This window comes from Triturus cristatus, chromosome 8, assembly GCF_964204655.1.
Source record: "Triturus cristatus chromosome 8, aTriCri1.1, whole genome shotgun sequence".
In the NCBI taxonomy this organism is placed as follows: Eukaryota; Metazoa; Chordata; class Amphibia; order Caudata; family Salamandridae; genus Triturus; species Triturus cristatus.
This window is the reverse complement of record NC_140591.1, coordinates 1,554,936,860-1,554,956,182: the sequence shown is the minus strand read 5'-3', so window position 1 is coordinate 1,554,956,182 and position 19,323 is coordinate 1,554,936,860.

Sequence of the window (19,323 nt, the reverse complement as noted above, 5' to 3'; positions counted from 1 at the left end):
AAGGAAGAAGGTGTACACTGGCAGAATGCACCCAGAACTGGTTTGAACTAGGTACAGACACTCTCTGCCTTCAGAGACAAAGGATTTTGGTGTATAAAAAGGGGGACCCAGACCCCAGAACTTTAGATCACTTCTGGGAATCAAGACAAACCTTTGCTGAGGAGAAGAACCAGGAAGCTGAAGGAGGAGACTACCCCTGTGCTGTGTGTTTGGGGGTTGGCCTGCAGTGGTTGCTTCATTGCCAAAGAAAGGAGAAGGGGACTGAGTGTGCTTTTCATCAACTTGAAGAAGAATCTCCAAGGGCTTGAACTTGAGCTTGCCTCCTGCCTGAAGTTTCAGGGATGCAAGACTTCACCAACCAGCTCCCCCCTGAATTCCCTTGCTGGGAATTGAAGTGCCTGCTATTGTGCTGGGCCTTCTGAGAGACTGTGTGTCACTGGGAGCTGGAAGCACGACTCAACGACAAGAAGCGTGTCGCCGCCGCAGCAGTTGCTGCCGCATCGCCAAGGAAGCGTGCCGCCGCTTCCACTGTCGCTGACCGCATCACCGAAGCGCGTCGCATCACCGGAGAAGCGTGCCGCCGCTGCAGAGGTCACCATCGCATCACCAGAGAAGCGTGTCACAGGGCCTGTCGTGGCTCAGAAGATTGTCAAGTTCGCCGCACGGCCGTCGGGCATGCACGTACCACATCAACGTTGTTGCATCATAACCAAGACGCCATTTTGTCACATTGCACCGGAGAGAAGTATCGCATCGAGGCACCATCTTTTTTTTTTTTTTTTTGGTCCTCATTTTTCGCCCTTGGTTACCATATAGAGGCGCAAGAAGAGAGACGTACTGTCGCACAGAAACTGGTAGAGTCGCAAACCTGTTTGTAGAATATCGCGTCTCAGTATTGTCTCATTACTTCCATTGCACCTCCCCAAGACAACCAATGAGAAAGAAGGGGTTATATTGCTGCAGTCAAATACCCATTGCTATTATCTAGAACGCCCTGATGGATATACAGCACATAGAGTTCCCCAAGCAGCTTAATCATTGGACCATGGGGGGGGGGGGGAAGAAATAAAAAAAGCATCGACCGATGTACCAATTACGCCCAGTTCAACAGAAGCCAAAAACTTCTCTTGTTGGGATTACCATCTCTTATTAAATCAACTTTAGAGGTTTGTAGAACTGAAGTGCGCCAGTCCAGCAAGGTAGGTGGAGTCGGGTCCTTCCATTTTCTACAAATTTCTCTTCTTGCCAACAATATGCAGTAGAAGAGAAGATTTTTCGCCGGACCCCGAACCTCAGGTGAGACTCCAAAAATTACGAGAGGAGAGGTTATCAGGACTTCAAAACCCAAAGCAGTTGAAAGTGATAGACTTATCGCATTCCAATAGGGGGACAGAAGGGAACACTCAAAGAACATATGTATATCTGAGGCAGCTAACAGCCCACATTTAGGGCATGCCACTAACGAGTCCTTAGAAAATTTTGAAAGTCTCTGTGGCGAATAGTAGGCCCTATGTAGGGTAAAAAGATGGTTCCTTCGAAGCCAAGCAGGTTTCACTATATCCCACATGATCTTAAAAGATGTAAACCACAGATTCTCGATGTTCTGGTCAGTAATGGTGGAAGCCCACAACAACTCTGGCACTTGGATTTCGCCATCCATCTCTTCTAGTAGTAGTTCATACCGTAGTGAAACCTCCTTTCTGGCTGGTGGCTTATCCAATAACTGCGTCACTAGATTACTATCTCCTCCTAACACGCATCTACCCCTAGCGGAGATCTGTGAGTGTGCCCAACTTGCAATCTGAAGGAACTTAAACCTAGAGAATCCCGGCCCTATTTTAGATAGCAGAGCCACCCATGGAAGCAAACAACCTTCAACAAATAAATCCCCCCAGACCTCCAAACCTGCCTCTCTCAATGGTATTGCAAGACTATCCAAAAGCCAATCTGGGCTACCCGGTGAGTTCCACAGTGGTGACCTACTTGTAAAATAACCAATCTTTAAAGGACACCTAAGTTTACCCCATGTTCTTGCCATGTCTCGCAACACCTTCAATTTCACTTTTTTTTTTAAATTTCGGATCTCCAAATTTAAACAAAAAACCCTGCTGGGTCACACCCTCTCCACTAAGTAATGCTGCAAACATACATCCAATTCCAGAATTTGTGGGCATTTTTAGCAGCATCCTGACATGGGAGAGTTGAAATGCCCATGCATATAATTGTATATCAGGCACCGCTAAGCCCCCCTTCTCTCTACGCCGCGAGGCGCCATCTTGTAGCATAGTACTGGAGAGCAGTAAGGAACTGACGCATCCACTCCCCTGAGTGTAAGGAACCGACGCATCACCTTCCCTGCAACCCTTTTGTTTATTTTGCATTACGCATCCAAGGTACTTTGAGAACTGAGCTATATCCTACCATTTTAAAGTCTATTTTTGAGTACAGTAGTGTGGATTTTTGTGGTTTGGTCTTGTGGTAAGTCTATATAAAAATACTTATTTTTATAATACAACCTCTGTGGTGTCCATCCGTAGTGTTGTCACTACATTACTGTATGTGTTCACAAATGCTTTACATACTGTCTCTGAGATAAGCCTGCCTGCTCGTGCCAAGCTACCAAGGGGGTGAGCAGGGGTTATTTTAGCAGTGTAGCCCCTTACCCTGACTAGATGCAAGGGTCCCTATTTGGTCAAAGGTACCTACCTCTGCCAACTAGAGACCCCCAAACCTAACAAGGAAGGAGATAGTTAGGGACATAACTGAATTAGAAGATACTTTGCAGGCACTGGAAGTGGCAGCCCAGGCAGATGCGAACAAAACAGAAAATCTACAAGAAGCCAGGATAAAATACGTGGAATTGTTAGAATGATTACGGATAATCGACTTGAACGCATGCACACACCACAAGCACGCCAAAGCAGACAGGGTTAGCACATTATTAGCACGTTTGCTCAAACCCCAAACAACCCCCACTCCCATACTACCGATATATAATGCCCAGCGTACATTGATCATTTCTTAAGCTGAAATAAATAAAACCTTTCAGGAACATTACACAAATCTTTATACTGCTCCATCCCTTGACGTGGCAGAAGCAACTGCTGGCTTCCTGAGAGATATCAAACTCCCCACTATTTCAAATGCAACCACCAAGGCATTGGCAGCTCTGATTACCACAGCAGAAATCCGTGCGGCGATAATGGCATTAGCCCATAATAAGTCACAGGGTTCAGATGGGCTTCCTATTGAATTTTACTCAACTTTTGCAGCTTCATTGGTTCCCAAATTGTTACAACTTTATACCACCTCATTTATTGATGGCTCGCTACCTCCTACTACTGGAGAAGGATTAGTCACGTCCCTGTTGAAACCTGATAAGGCCCGACCGATCTTATGTCCTATAGGCCCCTATCAATCCTTAATACCGAATGCAAAATACTTAGTAAAATCTTGGCATCACGGCTGCTCCCCTTACTCCCTAAATTAATACACACGGATCAATGTGGGTTTATACCCAAACGCAGTACCTCACTAAATAGTCGTCGGCTACATGCTTTGATGCATGCAGCTTCGGCGTGAGAGCCGACAGCAGAATGTTTATCACTGGACGTACGCCAAACTTTTGATACCCTGAATTGGCCTTATATGCGATGCGGACTGGCCTAATTTGGGTTACCCCCAGAATACTGCAAGTGGGTACAATTGCTCTACACCAACCCTACAGCCCGCGCCAAGACGGAGACAACTATCTCGCCCACATATCATGTATATCGTGGAACACGTCAGGGATGCCCCCTGTCACCCTTGTTGTTCGTATTAGCATTAGAGCCCCTTTGCATAGCATCTGTGTCATATTATGGTTTCATACGGTATCCCAATGGGTGAGACGACCTATTCCGTATCACTCTACGGAGACGACATGCTGCTGTATTTTAAAGATTTGAACAAGGATATGCAACCTATAGCTGCCGTGTTTTCACGGTTTGGGGAAATATCCGACTTGTATCTTAATGCCTCCAAATCGGTGGCGTACTCCTTTTACGATACTTATATTAGACGCTATGTGGAATTTGGCCAGATGCAGTTTAAATTGGAACCCACAACCTTCAAATATCTAGGAATACAGATTTACAGAACCAGTGTAGACACGATAGATGGTGATATGGTTAGAACCATTAATTTGCTACGTTTTCAAATTTAGTTCTGGAATACCTTGCCATTAATGGTGGCTGGCCGGTTGGCTGTGTCTAAAATGGTCATGCTGCCCAGACTCCTATATCACTTCGCAAACCTCCCTGTTATCTTCCCGGTATGGATTTTTAAAACACTAGATACCTTACTATCATCTTTACTTTGAGGGATGGGTCGGCATTGGATAGCATTGGCCAAGATGCAACTTCCAAGCACCACAGGAGGTATGGGTGCTCCGGATTTTGAGGCCTATTTCATAGTACGGCAACTACAATGGCTGGCATATTGGTTGGCGGGCCATAATTTATTTGAAATAGGATATTCTCCTGATCTTTTGCGGCACGGAACTCTACAAGCACTGTTATGTCCTGGTGTTGACAAGATGCAAGATCCCCCCTTTCTCCTGCATATAGCAATACATTATTGGAAGCAGGTGCTAAAATATGCAAAAGTACCTATCCCATATGCCCCAAATATCCCCCTCTGTTTCCTACCCACCCGTCGTGAAATATTGTCTAATGCTTGGCTAAGGAGTTGGATACAGACCGGTACGGAGACGGTCGGAGACCTATTTTTAGATGGTAACCTAATGTCTCATAACAAATTTGTGCACACTAATGCAGTACCAGCAACCTTGTTCTTCACATAAGCAGCGATTACACAATTCATTCGGAGGTATTGGTGGGTGGATCGGAGGGAACCTCCTACCTTTCATTTGTTGAAGACCATTCACATAATGTGACATAGATGCCACCTTGTTAGGTAGCTATACCGAGGGCTAAGGGAACTCCTGAGTACTCCACTGTTGCCTCTTTGGCAAAGTGGGAAGCGGTGTTAGTAAGAGAATTAGAGGATAGAGAATAGGCGTTGGTTCTGGAACACCCAAGGCGGGTTTCCCACAATTTCCGGCTGAAAACAATACAGCTATTTATATTACACAGGGTTTACCTCACTCCGATGGCAATACAGAAAACGTACCCCACGGCCTCTTCTGACTGTCCAAGATGTTCTAATCACAGTGCTGACTTTATTCACATGTTATGGACCTGTCCTACATTGAGAAAGTTTTGGTTGGAGGTCACACGGACCCTCTCCCTGCTTACTGAGCGCTCCCCCTGGGCTACTTTAGAGACCTATCTTCTGGGCCTGTTCCCTCTCCCCAAAAAGGCGATGTTGCAGCGCTGTTTTGCGAGGCTAGCCCTGATGTTTGCTAAAAGATTGATCACACAGCACTGGAAATCACGCACAGCACCACGAGAAGGCAAATGAAGGGAGGAAGTTCTTCGATGGGCTGTGGCTGAGGGAGAAGCGCTTCGACGTGAGGAATACTGAGGGTTGAGGGAAAAAACGAACTCTCTGGAATGGGCTCAACTGGTAGAACAATTCAAAGCGGAAACGGAAGAGGTGTTGGTCGGTCCCCAGGATGCATTGAATGACCATAAAGATAATGCCTGATTCCCACTAATACGGTGGCTCTGAAGTATATATTTGTATCCTCTCCCCCGTTCCCCCCATCTTTCCCCCTGTCTCCCCTCATCCTTCCCTCCGGTATCAGACGTAGCTACCCCCGTGGCACTATACACCAGCACAGGGGTGCTTAAATCACAGCTGTAACATTTTTTTAGGGGGGGGGGGCTGTTTGTAGGGTGCGATGCATTGAGGGAGGGATCTTGCGGGTGGGTACAAACTTATAGAAAAACACTCTTATGTCTGTAGATTTAAACAGTTGTCTTGTAAATGTATAACTACCTTGGATGTGAATTATAATTCTATACTGATAATTTTGAAAATGCTGTGTGTGTACTGAACTAAGAATATATATATACATTATGAAATAAAAAAACTTTAAAAATGTTCAAATATGTACAATATGCATATGAATCCGAACAACTTAATAAAAGTGTGTAAAAAAAAAGAGAACCAAAACAACCCAGAAAAGGATACTTGGACAGGGACTGGAAGGAGGACCAATGCCTAAAGGCACAGAAAGACTTGGAAGTGAAGGAAGAAGGCCAGAACAGGAGGACGCCTATGTGAGTTTAGGTCACATGTATTAGGAAAATAATAATAATAATGGTTCTTTTTTATGCTTCTTATAATATCAACCCCTAGAAACCTCCACTTCTTCAGCCCACGAATAGAACTGGTAAGCATTTGCAAACAAATCAAAGGCAATAAAATGTCTCTGTTTATTCAGTGTCTTATTTCGTACAATATTTGTAATAAAGTCAATTAATAAAAATCTTTGTCTCTTTTCTTCTGTGTCTTTGATGCATATATGTCTTTCTCCGACTTAATGGGAAAATTCCTTCATACTCTAATGACATTCAGTTCAATTTACTATAGTCCATTACCATTCTTCTGGCTTCTCAAAAGAATACTTACTCTGTTGCCCCAACAAAGTCCTGGCCATTGAAGAAAGGACTTTATATCATCTGCCCTACTTACAGTAAAAACCTGGCTGTGAGGGACAGGAAAAAAAATAATGTCTCGCCACTCTAGAAGAAAGCTCCCAGCATGTGGGACCATTATTTATTTTGTTTTTCAAAAACAAACTCCTGCTTTGGAAGTTTGTTTTTCAAAAACAAACACTTTTTCGAACGTTTGCTAGCGGGCCATCATGTCTGATGTAACTGTCCTTTAAATATTTTGTGCATAGACAGGAATCGCAATGACAGCAGTTTCTGTCAATGTAGAGAGCTGTGCAAAGGGCCAGCGGACAACTCTAAATTAAGTGGGCGGAGGTCTCTCAGGATGTCTGAGGAATTGTCCTCCACCATCCTGACTGAGTCAACTCTCTACTCTGTACTCACAATTCTAAATCAGGCTCATAGTTTTTCTTACTTCTGTCATGAGATTGAAATGAAGCCTCTAAATTATACTCTGTTGGTCACTTCATAAGGGGCCCGATGCAATTGTTTTCTCTGAATATCACCTTAAATATTAGATGGCTCTTTGTTACTGAGATACAACATTTTCATTTCTGGTTTTTGCTTTTACAAATCATTGGTTTGAGGTGTTTTAGTCTGATTTGTTTAATTGAACTGAACCAGAATTAATAATTCCAGACTGCACTGATTTGCTGCAGAGAAAGAGGTGTTCTTACAACATGGAGCCTTTTGGTGATCCTATTATCTGGTCCTTGTACATTCCCGTGGCTTTAAGAGCATGAGTGAGTATAGCGTTTTAGAAGAGTAAACATCTTTTACTGATCTTGCAAAGATTCTACTCAACTTTATCATTAGTCACATGTGCAGGTAAATGTAAAGGAGTAGGAGCATCTGTGGAGCATGAGACCGCTCAATAAAGGCCTCCCAAGTTGCTATGTCTTGGCCCACGATATAATGGAATTGAATTTTTTGCCATGTTGGTCAAAATAACTTGGAAATAATCAAACATTTGGGACCTTTAGTCCTATAATTTAGTGCCTGTATCTAAGCCAGTTTTAGTACTAAGGGACTCATGTCGCAAAATCACACGGTTTGTGACCACAAAAGTACTTACCATGCACATAACCCTTTTTGTGATATGGAAATATCTTTAGACTAGTAAAAGGACTTTTGCGATAATTTCTAAATTGCAAATAGTAAAGGACCTTATGATAGTTTATGACTGCAATTGCTGTCGCAAATCATTGATGAGCTAACGACCCCCGAGTTGGGGTGGTAACTAATGTGCAAAGGGGAAGGGGTCCCTTTTGGATACGATGTTGGCAGCCTCATGGAGGGGAGATGTTTTCTAAAAACTGCTGGCCAAATGGTGCAGAATCACTACTATTTAGACAGCAACCAGGTAAATAGTGACATTTTTCTCATATTTGCATAGACGCCAGCCTCACAGTGCAGGAGCTCTACTAGTGGCCGGGTAAATAGTGACTATTTTTTGCTATTTGCACGGTTGCCAGTTAGACAGTGCAAAATTTCTACTATTTAGTCTGCAACGTGGTAAATATTTCAGTTTTCCTGCAATTTGGACAGATGACAGATGTCCAGTGCAGAATTCCAACTATTTCATCAGTAGCCAGGTATATAGGCTCTACTCGAACCTGACATTTGACGGGTGCACGGTCATTCCCCCACGCATTGGAAACCTCTGACATGGTTGCCTCTCTCGAGTCTCCTGTCTCCATGACAGCAAGCACTCTTACAGTACTCCGCATATGATTGGCCATACAGTAACATTATGGAGCCTCCACAACTCCGATTGGCTGATAGCAAATACGTCATCACGTTCCTGTGATGACACACCTCCTGATGCCTTGCCATTCGAGTGCGAGGATTCCCTTTGTTTCTTTAAAAACGTGCCGGTTTCCCTTTCCATCACCATTGGGGTCCGGTTATCAAGGGATCGTTTAGGTGCCAAGCGGGTGCCTAGCTGAGCGGGCGTGAGTCCTACGACCAGGGAAACGAGATAAGTACCGGGGGTTTTCTGTTGTTCCTAATTTAACTATTCCCTTTCCCCTCTCTATATCTCCTATCCCTAGGGTGTGCCATTGTAGCTACCACCCCCCTTTCCGAGACTCATGGTGTAGTTATTGATTACACCTCATGTGAGATATTATCTTTCCTTTAATCTTTTGATTATCCAGTGCCCAACAACACTGTGTCTCAAGTTTATCACGCATAGTGTTTTACCACACAGGTTCTTGCTTAATGTTAGTGACCGTGCTGGGCTTGCCATACCTTTTAATGTTCGATAGTTATTGCATTTTTATAGAGATCGAATTGTCGTGTTGAGTGCACTTTCTGTCCTCACAGTAGCTCAGATAGCCAGTGTTACCGATTAAGTGCACCACGTAGAGCACAAGTATCTGTACGTCCAACGATGACAAACTCATATAATTATGTCTAATCACTATATGTTTGTCTCTTTTCTTGTTTGTCTGTGTATGTTCCCTCTCAACCAGAATAAACTCGGTTCCTCTCCAATGCGAGAGACAGCAGAACAATACTAATTTTATATTTTTCATTTTTTCACATCTACAACCTCTGGTTAGGGTGGGCCTTAGTGCGCCCATACCGCTGAGGTTTTCACGTCCTTTCTGGTCCTGCCGAATGCCTGTTTAAATACAACACATAGGCAGAAACATGTTGACCATATCTTAGGGCGACTTGGCTGCACAATCTATTCAGCTTTTACGTCCCACACTCTGTTTTTATACATGTCTGATTGGCTTCTAATAAATTTTTATTTTTTGACACAACCAAGACATTTTTAAATCACTTTCACTACTCACTGTACACACACCACCAGCTCCGCAGTAATTCTGGCGTCGAAGCACACCGGGTGGCATTCGGCCTCTCCCGGTGGGGCCCGATGATGAAGCAGGTCACCAACCAGGTTGGTGAGTGAGGGCTTTATTAAGAAACCTAGTTGGATTCTACAGTTGTGCTCTATCAATAAACTCAAGGCACTCTCTTTCGTTGATTTGATTATACTTACCTTGGGGGACTGAGAGTGGCCTTTATTTTTCTTCCCTCCCTCTCTTGTTGTTTTCAGCCAGGTAAATAGTGCCATTATGTTGCTATTAACACCACTGCCAGCCAAACAGTTCAAAATCTCTACTATTTAGCCAGGAGCCGGGTAAATAATGATGTCTTTTTTGCTATTTGCAATGCTGCCAGCTGATCAGTGCAGAATCTCTACTACTTAGGCAACAGCCAGGTAAATAGTGAGGATTTTCAGTTATTTCCATGGCCATCGGCTAAACAGGGCAAGACCTCTATTATTTAGCTAGCGGGCAGGTAAATAGTGATGTTTTTCTGCTATTGTCAAGGCTTCCCGCCAAATAGTAATTAATTTCTAAGGCTTAGCTAGTGGCCAAATAAATAGCAGAAACTATTCACTATTTACCCGACGGCCTGGTAAATAGGCGCTACCAACCTAGTAACTGACGGGATTTCGCAAAAGATGGCCTTTCAGAGGTGTGTACAGGAAAGTTTTTCCTGGGCATGAACAGAGAATGCTCTAATATGTGAAAAAAACAATGACTCCTTCAAACCAATTGTGTATAGCTGGAATGAAACATTTAAAACGTAGACAAAATCTATTGTTGGTAAAACATTGTTTGCTTACGGCATTTAGAAACTTCAGAAGTGCAGGTGGAAACCCTATATTAAAAAAGTTATTTGAACCACACTGGTTGAGTTATATTGCAAGGAAATGAGAAAAGCGCTTAGAAGAAAGACACTTTTGAATGTAAATCAGTGAGCTGTGCCCCTTTCTGCTACCCACCACCTCTAAGCTACACAGGTGGAAGAGTTAAGCATCACGGCAGGACGTGAGCCCTTGATATTAGCGTAAATAAGCATCATATGAAAACCCCTCAAACTATCCTCGTCTAAAGTAAATACATTTCCTCTGAATTTGTATGAAGTGAGCCATTAAAATCCCAGTAACAAGAAAGATTCTGTGTCAGGACCAGAGGCTTCAGATTATTCTTCTCCCACTTTACTGCAAAAACACACCAGCCTATGAAATTACAATAAACCTTTCAGTAAACCACAAAAAAACTTAATTTCCCGTGAACAGCCCCACGATACCACCATACCATCAACCAATCATGGCCTGAGACCGGCTGTCCCCAATGTCCTTCCTATTTCTTTGCTGCTCCAGCAGCCATGAGATAAGTGTTGCCTTTTCTGTTTGCGACTTATGTGCGTATGGATACTGTTGTTATTGCTTTATATACATGGTGTTTAAAGGGCGCAATTTTATTTGGCGCTCCACTTTTGCTTAGGTATTGTTTGGGCTCAATCGTTGTTGCAGCAGATAAGCACTCCGAGGCTCTCTTTGTTTGCCGACATGATCTCCTTATTGCAGCATTGTTTTTCTTTTAACCAATTTAGATTGTATTAAGAGACCGTAGTCACTTTGAAATGCGGGATAGAGTGGGATCGAGGAGATTGAGAACACACCAGCGCTTCTTGTAGCAACCGCAGACCTCTTTTTATTGTGGGTTCCCGATCGTGCATGTTACATCAATCGCTACTCGTCGATACAGTTTCACAAGTTCAGCGCGGGTCCAAGATCTCCTCTTACACCCTTCTGGGGCTGAAGTAAACTTCCAGAGCTGGGCTCTTGGGGCTTCAGGCTGCTCCCCCCATATGGGAGTGATCCTGAGGGAGGTGGCATGGTGAGCAAAAGAATGATGGATTTAACCCAGATCTCTGGACTGGGGGTAAATGTTTAGATTTGTTCTGCATTCCGTCCATCAATTGTGTGTCTTTTGCTTTCAGGTTTTCTCTAACCAGGTGAGGTAGGCGAGGTTGGTAGTGACCCAGATAGGTCAAAGTGTATTGGGATAGGTGAAGGGTCCCATGTCCTATCTCTGAGTCAAGGAAGTGGGAGTGGGCTGAGGCCCAAGGTGCCCGAAACCCCATCCCAGGGCCTGGTTGGTTCCATGAGGGAACACCAGGAGGAGGCCTAGTCTATACCAAGAGTTCATCCCCTGAGGGGGTCCCAAAGTGTCAGGTGAACTGGGGGGGCTGCTGTAACCAGTATCCCCCCAGTTCTGGTGTCTGGCAGCACCACATCTGTTGGGAGGGTGCACGACTCCAGAGCAAGGGGTGAGGGAGACAGTCCCCAGAGGAAGGACCAGTGGGTATGGGGTTGACAGCTCTGAGGTCAGAGCAGCCCAGGATTTACCCTGGTGAGTCCACATCTGGCCTGGGAGGTCTTCACGCACAGTCAGGTGGACAGGAGGAGGGAGACCTGCATCAAGCAGACTGTTGAACAACTGAAGAGGAGTTTGTTGTCCTGGGGGGGGGGGTGTACTCCTCCAGAAGTTCTGGATTGCCAGGCACAGGTCCAGCCTCAGGGTACAGACCCCGGGTTGGAGGGTCAGGTGCAGGGTGTCTCCCCTGACCTGGAGGATGGGGCAACTGCTAGCAGTGTCCCTACCATTTTGCCTTCTGGGGTACTGAGGTTCTGTAGCGATCCGAACCCGTGAATTCGGTATCGTAGTACTGACACGATTTTGGTACCAATGAACCGCAAATGATCCATTGTATACATGACAGTGTTTTCGCTGCGCAACTAGCATGAATTCACTGGGAAATAGGGCATTCTGTCACTAAAGTCATGGCACCCATTTTAGTTACGGCATCCATTTTGTTTCTTGCCCTCACATAGTCAATGAACGGACGATGACCTCGGCAGAGTCACCTTGTTAGGGACACGTAAGCTCGAGCCCCGAGAAAGGCTGACGCTACATGACTAGGCAGAATCAAGCTGCCTCCCTTGCCTAAGGCCAGTCCTGCTATACTGGTTCTCGTGTCCGTTGTCCTGACTGAAAGGCCGAAGACGATTGCCCTGCCCGTTTATGATCCATAAACACCTCTTATCCTACATTTCAATCCTTTGCACCTGGCTCTGCTCTTTTCCTTCTGGGCTTTTACAATGGGGAGGTTACGATTTTTATGACGGGGAGGATCAAGTAGAGAATGAAGAACTGACAAGAGAGCCTGATCGAATACCGAAAACCTACAACTAATCATTGTTTGATATTTATTTATTATCTGTTTGGGATACCGGGTTGGGCATGAGAAATATTCGTGTAATGTTGCCCCAAGACATTTTTCTTGTATTTAAGAAACGACCCACTTAATGCAATTCGAACAGTCTCCTAGATTCTGCCTCTGTGTGGTTCCTATGATTTCTGTGTCCCTGCAGTAAATAAACCTTGGTCTTTGACGCCGCCATCGAGAAGCCTGTGTCTCTGTTTATTTGTGCACCGGGACAGGGGGAACTCAGGGGTCTTCGGGTGTTGTTTCCCTGACACCTCTGGACTCTTAAAAGTCCAGAACCTCAAATTGGCGCCCAACGTGGGGCGACGTCATCCGGTACCGGTCCAAAGCCTGAAAAGTTCGAGAAGTTTCGTGTGAAGATTCCGGAGGGAGGTACCCCGCTTCATCGATCCCTGCATGTCGTAAAAGTGGCCCGACGATCTCTTCCACGAGGGTTCCCGTTCCCAGACGGCTACAGAGGACCGCTGCCTTGACTGTCGCCCTGTCTTGGACCCGAGGTGCAGACCTTAGTACGGCGAGACGTAGACGGGTTCTCCTTGGTGACGTCTTCCACATTTCAGTTAAGTATTAAGTGGGTTGTGCTCAGTTTGGTTATTTGGATATGTTTGTTTTGGATTTGTAGATTATCATTGGTTGCTCTTGTTAAGATAATCTTTGTATTTGGTATTGGTTCTCTGCGCATTTTGGTTGGAATTTATCTTTGTAGTCATGACTAAGGGTAACAATTGTTTTTTGTCCTGGTTACGTTGCAACGGGGATTCACGGTTGGAGGATTCGTGTTCGGTTCCTCCGATTGGGACTCCTACATATGAGCTCTATTGTAAACATGGTGTGGGTCCTATTACGTATAATGAAGTATGGGTCCGTTATACCAATAAAGATGGTGTCCTTAGTTGGCCACCGCATGGTAGTTTCGAAACGGAAATTCTAGATAATTTAGAAATGAAGTTATTCAAGAAAAAAGCCCGGCCGGCGATGTTTGATTCTTTTCGCGTATGGCGCAAAGAAGCCAAACAGAGAGAAATTAGGAAAACAAAGAAAGAACAGAAAGAGAAAGGGTTGACCTTAATGGAGTCTGCTAGGCAGCTGCATGTCAACGAGACCGAGAAAGCAATGGAGATGGCGAATAGAAAATATAACTTGGCAATTGATAAATGTTACCCTGTATTGCCATCTTGTCCTGCTAAGCCGATAGAGGACCCTGAAAAGGATCCTCTGTTGTCTTACCTGTTGAGTTCACCTCCACCGTATGCACAGGGTATCACAGCACCACAGTTACTACCTGTTGTACAGCCAGCTGCTGGTCAGCCTGGGATAGGTGCTCCACTTCCTTTGAATCCAGCTCCTGTCTTTCCCGTGATCAATGATCCTACGGCACCCCCTCTTCCTGGGTCGCCTATTCCGCCTTTGCCTATCGTTTCGCAAACTGTTTTACCTACTACTCCTACCCTTACTATATCATCTGCTTCAGCTGCCCTGTCCCCAAGCCCTGTCATTCTGACTCCGCTTTCCGTTCGTCGGAAAATAACCGACTCTGTAACTAATATCTTAACTCCTCTCTACAGGTCCTTAATTGGGACCCCCGTTTCTGACTCTATACAGAGACGTAGCCAGCTTCCTGGTCCCGAGGAACGAGAGACGTTAGATTTGACAGCTCTTAGGTGGATGTCGAAAGCTGCGAAGTATGATGCACGAAGAATGTTAGACACATTTATGCAGTGGAATGAACCAACTCAACGTTATGTTTTTGACGTGATGTGTTCTCTTGTGCGTGAGGAATGGGAAGATGATGACTTAGATACGGTCCCCTCTGATTTAATAAATATTCAGCAGAAATTCGCCGCAGGAATGGTGATAGGTTCAGAAGTAGGGAGAGCGCATGGTTTACGGTGATCGACTTGAAAAATGCATTTTTCAGCATTCCCATAGCAGAAGAAAGTAGAGACATTTTTGGTTTCTCCTTAGGAGGACGCAGTTTCAGATTCAAACGCGCTCCACAAGGTTATTGTGAAAGCCCTTCAATTTATAGCCAAGCATTAAAAAGTCAATTAGACGCCCTTGTACTTCCTCATGGTGTTGCTCTGATCCAATACGTAGACGATCTTTTACTAGCCGCTGACGACAAGGAAACTTGCAAAGCAGCTACTATTTCTTTATTGCGTCATTTGTCAGACTTACATCACAAGGTGTCACCTTCTAAACTGCAATATTGTTGCCAAGAAGTGACCTACTTAGGTCATCTTTTGTCAAAGGAGGGAAGAAGGTTGACCCCAGAGAGAATCAAAGCAATTTCACAGATGACTGTACCAAGCACACAAAGAGAAGTGCGTGCGTTTTTGGGTATTACGTCATACTGTAGGCAATGGATCCCAAATTTTTCTCTCATGGCGAAACCATTGGTAGCCCTGACTGGAAAAGGTGTTCCGAGCCCTTTGTCATGGTCTGATGAATGTCAACAGAGCTTCTCCGACTTACGTGATGCGCTGTGTTCAGCTCCTGTGTTGGGTACTCCTGACTACAGTAAGCCGTTTACACTATATGTCCATGAAAGAGATGGTTGTGCATTAAGTGTATTAACACAACAATTTGGCGACAAACAGCGGCCTTGTGCGTACTTTTCATCCACATTAGATCCGGTAGCCAGAGCATTGCCAAGTTGTTTAAGAGCCACGGCAGCAGCCGCAGTGTCTATTCGACAGTCTGCTGGACTAGTCATGAACAACATGTTAGTAGTCATGGTTCCACATGCTGTGGATACACTCATGAATCGAACGAAAACTCAGCACCTCACCAGTGCTAGATTATCAGGCTAGGAGCTGACGCTTTTGGCAAGTCACATCCAGATCAAGCGATGTAACATATTGAATCCAGCAACACTGTTGCCGACTACTCAGGAGTCGAGTGATTCAGAGCCCCATGATTGTTGTTTCAGAACTGAGGAAGACACAAAAGGTAGAATTGATTTAAAAGATACTCCGTTATCAGACCCAGACGGCACGTTATATGTCGATGGGTCCTGTTTTAAACTACAGAATGGTGATGTGACGGCCGCGTATGCAGTTACGACCTTGAGTACGATTGTTGAGACTGCAAGAGTAAGTCAGAATTCTGCCCAGGCTGCAGAATTAATTGCATTAACAAGAGCGTGTGTTTTAGCTGAGGGAAAGAGAGTGAATGTGTTTACTGATAGCCAGTACGCCTTCGGCGTCGCACACAATTTTGGGCGTCTCTGGAGAGAAAGAGGTTTTCTCACATCCCATGGAACTAAGATCCAACATGGACAGTTAGTCAACGATCTATTAGAATCCCTGACCCTACCGAATGAAGTTGCGATTGTGAAGTGCAGTGCACATCGAAAGATTACGGATGATGTTGGCCGTGGGAATGCGTTTGCTGATGAGGTCGCTAAAGAAACGGCCAAGAACATGACGAGCCAAATGTACGTTGCAACGTCTGCAAGATGGATTGCTGAATCAGGAATGTGTGAGAATACGATTGAAAGTGTGAAAACAATCCAGAATGAAGCAACTGAAAATGAGAAGAATGAATGGAAGGAGAAAACGGGTAAAATGGATTCAAGTGGATGTTGGGTCGATTTGTCTGAGCAGCAACGTTGGATGTTACCTGATGCATATGTACTTGCGGTAGTCACGATGGCGCATGGAGCGGCGCACATCAGTTCGAAAGGGATCTGTAAAATGTTAGCTCCAGTATGGAAGAATGATGGAATTACTAAGTGTGCGGAAAGAGTGGTGAAAAACTGCATGGTATGCCTGATGCATAATCCTGGCAAGGGAACCCCAACCCCAACTGGTCATTTTGCTCCCCCTTCTTGTCCCTTTGAAGTGATTCAATTGGATTATATCCACATGGACAGGTGTAACAATCTTAAGTATGTCCTAGTGGTAGTATGTGCCTTTTCAAGATGGATTGAGGCATACCCATTAAAGGATAACACTGCCATGTCCACTGCCAAAATCCTCCTCAAAGAATACTTCCCTAGGTATGGTATGCCACGGATTGTTTGGTCAGACAACGGAAGTGAGTTTGTAGGGAAAGTTATGAAGAGTGTGTGTGTAGGTCTAGGAATTGTACAAAAATTCCACAGTGCGAATCATCCACAGTCAGCAGGTTTGGTGGAAGGGTACAATGGCACCCTGAAGCTGAAGCTTGCGAAAATTCAAGCTTCCACTGGTCTCTCTTGGCCAGACGCACTGCCTCTAGCTTTACTGTCCACCAGAGCGACTGTACACTCTCGAGTAGGGCTTAGCCCATATGAGATTGTGTTCGGCCGCCCTGCTAATGTTTGGGGAGTCCCTAGGCCAAAGGAATTCAAACAGATAGAATACCCAATGTTGATTGATTACCTTCATGATCTGACTGCTAAACTGAGCCTTATTCATCAACAGGTATTCGAATCCTTGCCTAAACTGCCGGAGAGTCCAGGTCATACGTTGAAACCCGGCGACCAGGTTGTAGTTCGGAACTTTGAACGTACTCGAAACCTTCAGCCAAGATTCGTGGGCCCGTTCCAGGTCCTCCTCGTAACCAGAACTGCAGTACGCCTAGCTGGCAGGAAAAATTGGGTGCACGCCAGCCACACGAAGCGTGTCCCTCTTCCACTCCCCTATGACAACTGGGTTAGACAGGGAATTGGTGTATCCGAGACAGAACCTGTTCCTAGGCACATCCCTTTCAGTGATGCAGAGTACCTAACGGACCATCCACGAACTAAAACGCAGAACTTTGACACCTCAGCAGAAACCGCTCCTTTGAATCCTGAACCGAGTATTGTACAAAGTGAACACTTGTCACCTGTGGAATCGAACATTTCTGCACCTGTGGACCAGCTATTTCAAGACCAAACAAGACCTGGAAAGTACAGATATAATCTACGTTCTCATGTGATGAACTGATGACATTGCATTATTACATTTCTGTTTGATAACTGTAAAACTGTTTTGATCGTATTGCATCCCGTACAGTCAGGAAGTTTGCTTTTATTTTTGCTATCCTCTTACCTTGCCGTCTGGGTTACCGTAGGGTCGTAACGTGTGCCTTGTTTTAATTTACAGGGAATCAGACATTAGGTCGGTTTCTTCTGTTTGTCTTGGGAACTCCCAGGATAAACAGAGGTAAGTTTTTAACAGGTACAAACCATCCGTTGCGAACGGTTGTAGAAGATGGAGCTTCCTGAATTACGACGGGTTAAAGTCATAAATGTGCACAAGACAAAATTATATGACATATTGTATAGTAAATGTTTCCTAATGCAATGTGCCCTGACACTTCTGATTGTTTTTATAACTCTGGTAGGCGGAATTATTTTTGGTATTCAATTGATCTTTGCACCTGTTATGTCTACAGTATCTCCCCATATTTCTGTTTCCCCGACTATTGGTTCTATTCATTCTTTTCATCCTTTTCCTGCCCACGAGCAAGCTCGACGCTCTGAGTTTATAAATAACACTTTCATTCAGCTCTTGCACCAACATCAACTAGTGGTTAACACAACAAACTGCTGGGTATGTGGCCTGATACCACATACCATGGACAAGGGCATCCCTTATTTGGTTCTGCCTTTCAGTTATAATGGATCATTCTGGGCATTTCAGACCATGTTCGCCTATGCTCTAGAGACCTACCCTCCACGACCTCCGCGTTCCACCCGGTATAACTCTGCTAATAGAGCCTTGGTAAAAGGAATCACTGATATGGTGAGAGATTTCAATAATACTCCGTACATTCCCAAGGATGAGTTGCGAGTTTACATGGGGTGGAATATTACAGAATACGGCATTACTCTGGGTGAGAACAAACGTAAGAGCTCAACTCCGATCTGGGTCGTACCCCACCAAGGTCAGGTCTGTTTGCAAGGAAATGGGAGGAATCCGAAAGCTCGACTAGGGAAGAGTGACTGTATTGAAACATACGTGTTCCCGTCACAATCTTCCCCTGCATTCTTAGCCGCTAAGGGTACCTATTTTGTTTGTCAAGACAGAGCATATACATGGCTGCCCGCTGACTTCTCAGGCTCATGTTATATCGCTCAACTGTTACCTCCGACATACACTGCTGCACCGGACTATCACAAAACGAGAGTTGTGAGAGGTGTATTCAGTAAAGAGGATACTGCTGGCCAAGAAGCAGGAGACTTTTTCAAAGGTTACCTCCCGTTCTGGGGGCCTATGGTCAACAGTAGAAACCTGCATCAACTAACACGAGTAGTTGAATCCACCATTATCGAAACTACAGGTGCCCTTAGTAACCTGACAGCTGAGCTTCAAGCGGATCGCCTCATGACTTTACAGAACCGTATGGTTCTTGATGTGTTACTTGCAGATCGAGGTGGGGTATGCAAGATGATCCAATCAAGTTGCTGCGTTTTTATCCCAGATAATGCGCCAACAGTATACAAGGCCATCTCTAAGTTACACAAAATCTCTGACTCCATTCACGTAGAGGAAGGTGACTGGTCACTAATGGGATGGTTCTGGAATCTGTTATCTGCATGGGGGTGGAAGGTTCTAATGGTCATTGGTGTTACGTTAGTATTTTTATTTTCGTGCTGTCTCATTATTCAGTGTGGCCCTGCCTTATG